Source organism: Hemitrygon akajei, chromosome 29 (assembly GCF_048418815.1).
Source record: "Hemitrygon akajei chromosome 29, sHemAka1.3, whole genome shotgun sequence".
In the NCBI taxonomy this organism is placed as follows: Eukaryota; Metazoa; Chordata; class Chondrichthyes; order Myliobatiformes; family Dasyatidae; genus Hemitrygon; species Hemitrygon akajei.
This window is the reverse complement of record NC_133152.1, coordinates 33,015,970-33,025,460: the sequence shown is the minus strand read 5'-3', so window position 1 is coordinate 33,025,460 and position 9,491 is coordinate 33,015,970.

Below are 9,491 nucleotides of genomic sequence, written 5' to 3'. Positions count from 1 at the left end.
TACTTGGTTTGCAAATGTTCCATTAGCAATGGCCTATTCGGCATGGTGTGGTAGTACTGTGATCTGCTCAGGGAACAAATCGTTGCGATTCACTGTCTCCCTTCTCTGCAGGGCGTCCAGGAGATTTATGCAAAGAAATGCTTGATTATTTTGTGGTCAAAAGATGGTTTTCTTTCTGCCCAAACCTTTCTATGTGGGGCAGGTGAAGAGCAAAAATATACCTCAGGGTGAGGATCATATTGTATGCGTTTAGAGGTTTTGTGCTCTATGGCTTTAAGACTGTTAGTCCTGATTCTCTCTCCAGACGCTTCCTGACCTGCTGAGTATTTCCAACACTTTCTGATTTTATAATGTGTTTCACTTCCCCTTTTGATGTCACACTGGGGTTCAGAACTCACCCCCAAGTTACCGGCGCCCATATTCCGACGAATGGGCTGGATGGGGATGGATCTGGAGACCAGCAGACTGGGTCTTTTGGGTGGGTAATGGGGCATTTCTGGATTTCTTTTCTCTCTCCCCCCCCCTCCCCCAGCTCACTACAGACTGAGCAGACTCAGTGAGTCAGTGAGGCCTACTGGCGGTCACTCTTCACAGCCAGCTCACAGCTGTTTCTGCGACCCTCTCCCTCACACACCGTGGTTCCTTACTCCCAGTTTACTAACAGTCACAAACAGTTCTCGTGAACGGAACTCTGTAGTATCCTGGGGAGGGTCGGTACAGTGATATCACTTCACACCTGGGCTGGGCCAGCCAACACTCTCCGGATATATTAAAAGATGATTGGTCGTCCAGCAATGTCCAAACTATCCTTAATCCTGACCTCGACTGAATCTGAATCAGTTTTCGACCAACGGTGAACTGAGCCCCGAAAGGTCTCAGCCCTCACCATAGATGCTGCCTGACCTCCAGCATTGTCCATGTGTCGCTCTGGATTTCCAGCATCTACAAAATCTCCCGAGTTTACACTTTTTGACTAAGATTACTTTTGATGATCTCCCCTCATCTTTTCCATAAAAGAGTGTAAGACAGTGCAAACACAAGGAAATCTGCAGACGCTGGAAATCCAAGCCAAACACACCAGATGCTGGAGGAACTCAACAGGCCAGGCAGCATCTATGGAAAAAAGTACCGTTGGCGTTTTGGGCCGAGACCCTTCAGCAGGACTGGACAGCACATCTGTTTCTCGACCTGGATTAAAAACACTTCGCTATGGCAGCGTCATTTAAATGAAATATATAATTCATCTGAAGTGACCCCAGTTAATCAATTCTGTTCTTCTATTTACTGAATTATTGAAAATAAAACACAAAACAACAACCTCTCCCGTTCAGACATATTTTGTAAGGTTGAGCCCAACTTTAGTGAGATCAATATTCCTAGGTGAATGCAGTGCACATTATACACCGCCCAATGACAGTGTGGTGTTGCATTTTGTTACTGATCAGTTTCACTTTGGCAGATTCCAACTTGGATCAGTGCTTCGATCCTGCCCATTGTTATCGATGTAAGGGGCAAACCTTATTTTGCCGATCACTGCCCAACCTCCCATTAGTCTAATAATTTCAAAGCAGTGGCTGCCAGAGGCACTGTTGTGTAAGCGGCCCGATATTGCAAAAGGATCTGTGCTGTAGAAAAAAAACAGACTTTACCATCTGAAAACTTAATTAAAAAAAGTTTTTTTTAAAAAATAGACTTTGCATTAACTTAGTAAAAGCATCTTTTGTTTTTTAATACAAAGAAGGGTGTAAAATGAACAATTGTATTTAACTTGCATTGATCATTGTGTCCCAGTGTACACCCTGGCCTTGCCCTTGAATAAAGCGAAGTCTGCGTGCAAAAAAACAGTCAATATTCTCTTTTCATATTGCATTATAAACTAACGAGGGACTGCTCGGTGAGAAAATGGAATGGTGACCTTGTCAGATCATTCAAACGGAAACTGTAAGCAAACAATCCAAATCTCTGTGCAGATATTTAATAACTTTAACTATAAACTAGACATTATATACATCGTTCATTCGTTCGTTTTGTGCCATTTCGTGTGACGTGGGTGATCATGGTCCCATGACCATCATTGTTCTTGGCAAATTCTTTCGCAGAAGTGGTTTGCCACTGCCTTCTCCTGGGCAGTGCCTTTGCAAGACGGGTGACCCCAGCCATTATCGATACTCTTCAGAGATTGTCTGCCTGGCGTCAGTGGTCACATAACCAGGAGTTGTGATATGCACCAGCTGCTCATACAACCATCCACCACCTGCTTCCAAGGCTTCACATCACCCATCTTGGGGGTGGGGAGGAGATGTTGCTAAGCAACAGCTACACCTTGCCCAAGGGTGACCTGCAGGTTAGCAGAGGGAAGGAGTGCCTTACACCTCCTTCGGTAGAGACATATCTCCACTCTGCCACCCAATTATACATATATTTATAAAGAACCTCATATTCACCAGGTCCGGCCAAAGCAATTACATAAATAGTTCTGAAGAGCAGTTAATGCGATCTGCTGCTTGGCAGCCATGTTATGCCCAGCAAACACCCAGACCAGCAACTGGACATGACTTGGTAATTATTCATTGCTATTAATGGCAGTGGAAGAGGGGTGCTGCTCTAAGAACAAGGCAGCAGATTGACTGAGTGGTTATTTCCAAGAGGCAAGATGCGGGCCAAATGGCCTCTACTTTTGCCACAGGAAATGGCCATTTAACAAATTCATGGGATCTTGCTCATGGCTCAGGGATGCAACTGAGCAGCCAAGGGTGTGATTTTATTTATGTCATTTGTCACAGACGAACCGTTTCCTTATTGTAAACAATCAGAAGGGACGTTATTTGGTGAAGACATTCCTGGAGAATGACTTTGCGAGTACGTTGTCAGGAGAGAGTGAGTTGCTGGCTCTACAAAGAAGGGAAGTGTAAGCACAGAGCCGCTGATGATCTATCCAGTGAGTGGCGAGAGGTCGTGCGGACACAGCCAACGTGACTGGTTTCTCAGCAAATGCCATGATGTCGGTGCAAACCACTTGAAGCAGCCATTTCTCACTGAAAGCATTCGGAAGTTCTGCTTGCCCAGCCAGCTGCGTGTATAGGCCAGAGAATGGACCCCATGCAGATGCTCTGTTTCACATGCAACTGGTGTTAACCATCAGAATTACTCCAGCAGTCAGACGTGATATAAAGAGAAAAACCTTTGCATTACTTGCATAAGCATCCAGTTCCAGATAAAGTGTTTGGTGCTCCTGACGCACTCTCCTCCACATTAGTGGTAAATTGGGGGACCACTACGTCGAGCACCTCCACTTCATCCACCAAAAGTGGGAACTTCCTGTTGGCCAAACATTTTTATTCCAATTCCCGTTCCCATTCTGACATGTCGGTCCACGGCCTCCTCTTGTGCCAAGATGAGGCCACTCTCAGGGTGGAGGAGCAACACCTTACATTCCCTCTGGGGTAGCCTCCAGTCTGATGGAATGAATGTCGATTCCACATTCCAACAGAAAAAAATTCCCTCCTCCACTCTTCTTTTATTCCCACTCTGGCCACTTGCCTCTTCTCACCTGCCTATCACCTCCCCCTGGGTCCCATTCTCCTTCCCTTTCTCCTATGGTCCACTCTCCTTTCCTGTCAGATTCCCTCCTCTCCAGCCCTTTACCCTTCCCACCCTCCTGACTTCACCAATCACCTTCCAGCTGACCTCCTTCCCCTCCCCCCACCTTTTTTTTATTCTGGTGTCTTCCTCATTCCTTTTCAGCCTGAAGCAGGGTCTCGGCCTGAAACATCAACTGTTTATTCATTTCTATAGATGTTACCTGACCTGCTGAGTTCCTCCAGCATTTTGAGTGTGTTATTCAGTGTTGTTCCTGTCTGGCTTGCATGAGAATCTGTCTATCCTCATCAGTTGAAAGTTTGCCTTGAATGATGAGTTCTATCCCAAGGTACACGTGGCACCCTTTTGGATAGATCCATGCCCTATACAGTCGTACCCAGAATAATCTTCCTCTGTCGAGTCTAAAGATAAACTTAAAGCTGAAATTTAAGGCAGAGAGCAAAAGGAAGCTTTGATTGACTTGAAAATTAAGATTCTTGTTTGTAAAGAACCTCTCGAAAAATTGCGACTCCTCCTTGTAAGTAATTCAGTCTGCTTTGAGCCCCCTTTCCAAGTATAAGTTCTCACAAGGGACTGCAGATGCTGGAACCTGGAGCAATGATCTGCTGGAGGAACTCAGCAGTCCGAGCGACATCCACCCTGATGCAGGGATTTGACCTGCAATGTTGACATTTCCTTCACCCCCTACCCACTGATGCTTCTAACTCTGCCAAGGACGGTCCCAAGCCTGTCTGCAAAAGGAGGAGGTTTGGGCATGGGGCGAGGAACCCCATCCCGTCAAAAGCTTCAGAGCAGCAGGAATGCTAAAAGAAGCCCGAGAAACCTGATCCCTGGGAGAGGAAGGATTTTTGAAAATGGACTGTACCTGGGGACAGCTTGAGAGACTGGCCAAGGACAGAGGACTCTGGCGAGCTACTGTCAGAGGCCTATGGCCCAGGAGGTGTGAGGGATGAACTAAACTAAATATCATAGATTCTTTTCAATGTATTGAGCTCCTCCAGGAGAATGTTTATTGCTCTTTGAACCATCCTCTGTTGAAACAGACATCTGCCCCCTTGTGGACTGTAAGTGTGGTACCAATCTGTTTTTGAGAATAGAATTAAATAGAAATTATAACACTAAATTATTTGGCTCAGATAGTTTACAATGGTTTTCATCTGTTTCTTCTTGTCATCCCTGAACTACATTTTGGGAAAGGTTTTGATTTATTGGTTTTATCTGTAGAGAATTGTGGGAGCCATCTCACTCCAGTTTTTAAACCCCTAGCTGGAGAAGCAGGTCGTGGGGAAGATGCCAAACCTGCAAATTAGTGTCTGGTTAAAAGTCTGGCAGAGATGTAATATGAGGAAATGTGTGGTGAACCACTTTGGCAGACGGAATGGGTTAGCAATATTAGAGTCGTGGAGTCACACAGCTCACAAACAGGCCATTCAGCCCAACTGGTCTATGCTGACCAAGATTCCCATCCAGGCTTGTCCATCTTGCCCATGTTTTGCTCACATCCCTCTAAACCAGGGGTTCTGAACCTGGATCCAAGTATTTGTGTTCAGAAAGCAGTGATTATTGTTACTGATAGTTGGTGGGAAATAAACAGTAAGATAATTCGGAACACATCCCTCGCATTGCTTAATAGTATTGGTCCATGGCTTAAAGAAAGTTGGGAACTCCTGCTCTAAACCTTTCCTATCCACATAGCTGTCCAAATACAGTACATTCCAGTTAATTGGGACACACTGGGACCGGTAGATCTTGTCCCAGTTAAACAGCTGCCCCTATTAGCTGAAGTTCCATGCCTTCGTACAACACTATCAACAATTGCAGCCTCCAAATCTTCATTTTCATTGTAACTTTCAAGACAATTGTCAATACCTTCAAAGCCTTCATAATTCCTAACTTGTTAATGAAATCGTTTCATTTTCACTTCTGGCCATTTCTGGCATCTCCAAGCCTGAATGCTTGAAAACGCAGTGAGGAAAACAGTTCCAAATTGTCTTACTGTTTATTTCCCACCAACTATCAGTGACAATAATCACCGCTTTTTGAACACAAATACATGCAGCTGACACTATTTAAAAACTGTTTGCTCTAAGCATGGTGCATGCAACTGACACTAATTAGAGATTGCTCAGCAACGGTCCCCTGCCTCAGTTAAAGTGGTGTCCCAAATAAATGAAGGGAATCACAGCTATTTTCTTGATTAGCTTTTCTTTTTTAAGAGTTGGCCCAAATAAGCGGCTGCCCCAATTAACCAAAGACCAAATCAACCAGAATCCACTCTATTTTCAAATATCATTTAAATGGAGAGAGATTATAGAAGCTTGCGATGCAGAAGGAAATGGAATCTCCTTGTGCGTGAAACACAGAAGTTCGGTGTGGATGTACAGCAAGTATTTAGGAAAACAAAGGGAATGGTTGGTGGTGAAGACTGGTGAAGTCATGGACAATGTGAAAGCTGAGCAGATGATTCCCCTTTGTATGAGAGTCTGGAACCAGATGGGGCACAGCTTCAGAGCAAGAGTTACCCATTCAGGCAGAGATTACTTTTCTGTCAAAGAGTCATGGTTGGGTCAACCTTGACCTCACGGAATACAGAACCGGCTTGGTGGGTCACATGGCCTTTCCTGCTCTTCATCTTATGGTCATTTTAGTCCATGCCAATGTTAATGATCATTTCCTCCATGACCAGCCCACACCCCATCTCATTCCCTATTGCACATTTTCTCCAACATTGTTTCTTCACTTTTCCTCCTACTGAAGTTGGACGACAGTTTGCTTGTAGCCTAATAGGCAAAAAATATGACTAAAGCATTATTAATGACACCTTTTCTGAGGTAAATTTGCAGTAAACTATCACCGCAAACAATGAAGAGGCGAGCGAAGGAGAAGCTGATCTGAGGGATGAGCCATGTTGGTGTGTTGCAAAGTCGAAGTGTACTGTATTTGAGATGGAGTTGGAGTCAGGGACGGAGATGGAGCGAGCGATTCGTACAGGAGGTACCTGTCCACCAAAACTAGGAGTAACATTGGATTGCTCTAAGTGCCAAGGCAAATTGAAAAGGTCGAGAATAGCTTTGGGCTGGGCGGTAAGATCTAGGCCCAGATTGTATCACTGCGGTGGGGCCCGGGTGCTAATGCAAGGCACGACCCAGTATTTGGACAATTTAAACACCAGAAAGGCAGGGTATCAGGACCGGAAGCAAGGGTCGGACCAATTCCGCTTGCTCTTCAGTGAATTTCACGCCTCCCTCTGCGGCCCTGAGGCTGTGAGACTGCTCCGGCTGCTGCACAAGTCGTGTCTCGGAGCTTCGCGGCGAGATTCCCTGCTATACGATGAACTTGAGGCCCAGGCTGTGGGCCTACTCCAGCTGCACCGGGATCCAGGTCTATGGACTCAGTCTGGTTCGGAATGCTGTTGCTTGCTTCAATTGTTTGCATGATTTGAGTTTTTTTTTCTCTTTCTCTGTGCATTAGGTGCTGGTCTTTTTAAAACTGGGTTCTTTTGGGCTCCTTGCTGACTGTAAGCAGATGAATCTCAAGTTTGTATAATTTATACATACTTTGATGTATAAATGTACTCTGAGCTTTTTGAACATTACAGTACAGGAACTTCAGCCCTTTGAACCTACTCTAGGATCAATCTAACCATTCCCTCTTACATAGACCCCCATTTTCCCACCATACATGTGCCTTTCTAAGAATTTCTTAAATGCCCCTAATGTATCTGCTTTTACCACCACCCCTGGCAGTGTGAGCCCACAACTCTCTGTGTAAAGGACTCTCCTCTGACTCTCACTTCTAGGTCAGCAGGTACTGAGTTCATTGAATAGGTTCCACATTTACCTCAGTTCACTGACTATCCCAGCACAAAGTGCAAAGGTTTTCTACAAAAGGCCCAGGGATGATGGCATTTAGTACAAGTTTAGACTGGAGAACCTGCAGTTATTTTCCTTTGAGCAAAGAAGTTTGTTTGGAGAGTTGGTAAAAAGAAATGTGTACGATTTTGGTTGATTTATTTAGGGTAGGTGGAGAGAAGCTATTAGATCAAAGATCGGGGACACAGAGTTAAAATGAATGGGCAAAGATGCAACGGTATTTTTGAGGAAACAAAATGGTGGTGACTTGAAATCACTGCCTGCAAGTGTTGTGGGAATGGAGTCAGTTGGGTGTTCAGCGGGGAATTCAACAGGTACGTGAGAAATGATTTGATGAGCTACCGGCAAGTTGGAAAGAATGGATGAATGAGATTGAATAAATTGTATTGCCCAGTCAGGAAGGAGTTGATGGGTCGAATGGCCTCCTTCTGTGCTTTAATAATTCCATAAACTCTGTGGGATGGTTTCCTAGTTCCTGCAAGTACTCCAGGTGGGCGTACAGTACATAGAACACTACAGCACAATACAAACCCTTCAGCCCATGGTGTTGCACTGACCTTTTAACCTACTCTAAGATCAACCTGACCAGCTAAGCCTTCCCTCCCACACAGCCCTTCTTTCTATCATCCATGTGCCTCTCTGAGAGTTTCTTAAAAGTCTCAAATGTATCCCCCTCGACTGGCACCCCTGGCAGGGCATTGAACACACCTACCACTCTGTGTAAAAAAAAAATGTCCCCCACTTTCCTTTGATCACCTTCAAAGTGTGCCCCCTTGTATTAGCCATTTCTGCCCAAGGTAAAAGTCTTTAGCTGTCCACTCGATCTATGCCTTTTATTACCTTGTAAAGCTCAAGTCACCTCTCACCCACCTTTGCTCCAAAGGGAAAAGCCCTACCTAACCTCGTAAGACATGCCCTCTAGTCCTGGCACCATCCTGGTAAACTCTCCTCTGCACCCTCTCTAAAGCTTCCACATCATTTCGAAAGTGAAATGACAAGCACTAAACACAATCCTCCAAGAGTGGTCCGGCCAGGGTTTTATAGAGCTGCAACATTACCTCCGACTCAACCTCTCGAACTCAATTCCCAAACTAATGAAGGCCAACACACCATAACAACTCTATAAATTTTCTCGGCAACTTTGAGGGTCCTATGGAGGTGGCCTCTAAGATCCCTCACTCCTCCCCACTGTAAAGAATCCTACCATTAACCCTGTACTCCGCTTAACATTCAGTTCCTTTTCAAACAATGTTCTAGATCAGGGGTACACAACCTGGGTCCAGAGATCCCTTGCTTCGTGCTATTGGTCCATGGCATAAAAGAGGTTGGGAATCCCTGTTCCAGATCAATGCCCGTTTGTGACTGACCCAAAAGGTTAACACCACTCCTAGGCACCCGTTAACCCGAAAGGTTAGGTGAGCAGATTTAACGAGTAAAACCTGTGTAATAATGTGGGGCAGTAGGAATGAATATATATCATCTGCCCTTTAAAAGCACTTGCAAAAGGTTCAAGAGAACAAAGTTATCCTGCCAAAATGAAACATTGCAAAGGAAGGGAATGATTCAACTACTTTTGGAAATATTCGCACCCGAATTGTACTGTAGACCAATCCAGATGCAGAGAGCTGTGTGTGTTTGCAAACGCAGGAGGACGAAGTCAAGATTTGCATATCATTGTAGCTAGCTCCTTTGTCAACAGGGCAGACTGAAATGAAGCGCGGAGTCATAGAGTCATATATCATGGAAACAGGCTCTGTCCATGCCAAGCTAGTACGGACGATACTAACGCCATTTTTCAGCACCTGGCCACTAGCATTCTATGCCTTAGTGATTCAAGTGCTCATCGAGATACTTCTGAAATGTTACGAGAGTCTACCTCCACAACCCTCTCAGGCAAAGCATTCCAAAGTCCGACCATTCTCTGGATGGAAAAAAATTCTCTCTTATTCCCTTTCCAAACACCTCTCTCCCTAATCCTAAACCCTCCAGATGGATTTATTTTAACAACATGGCTTAGTC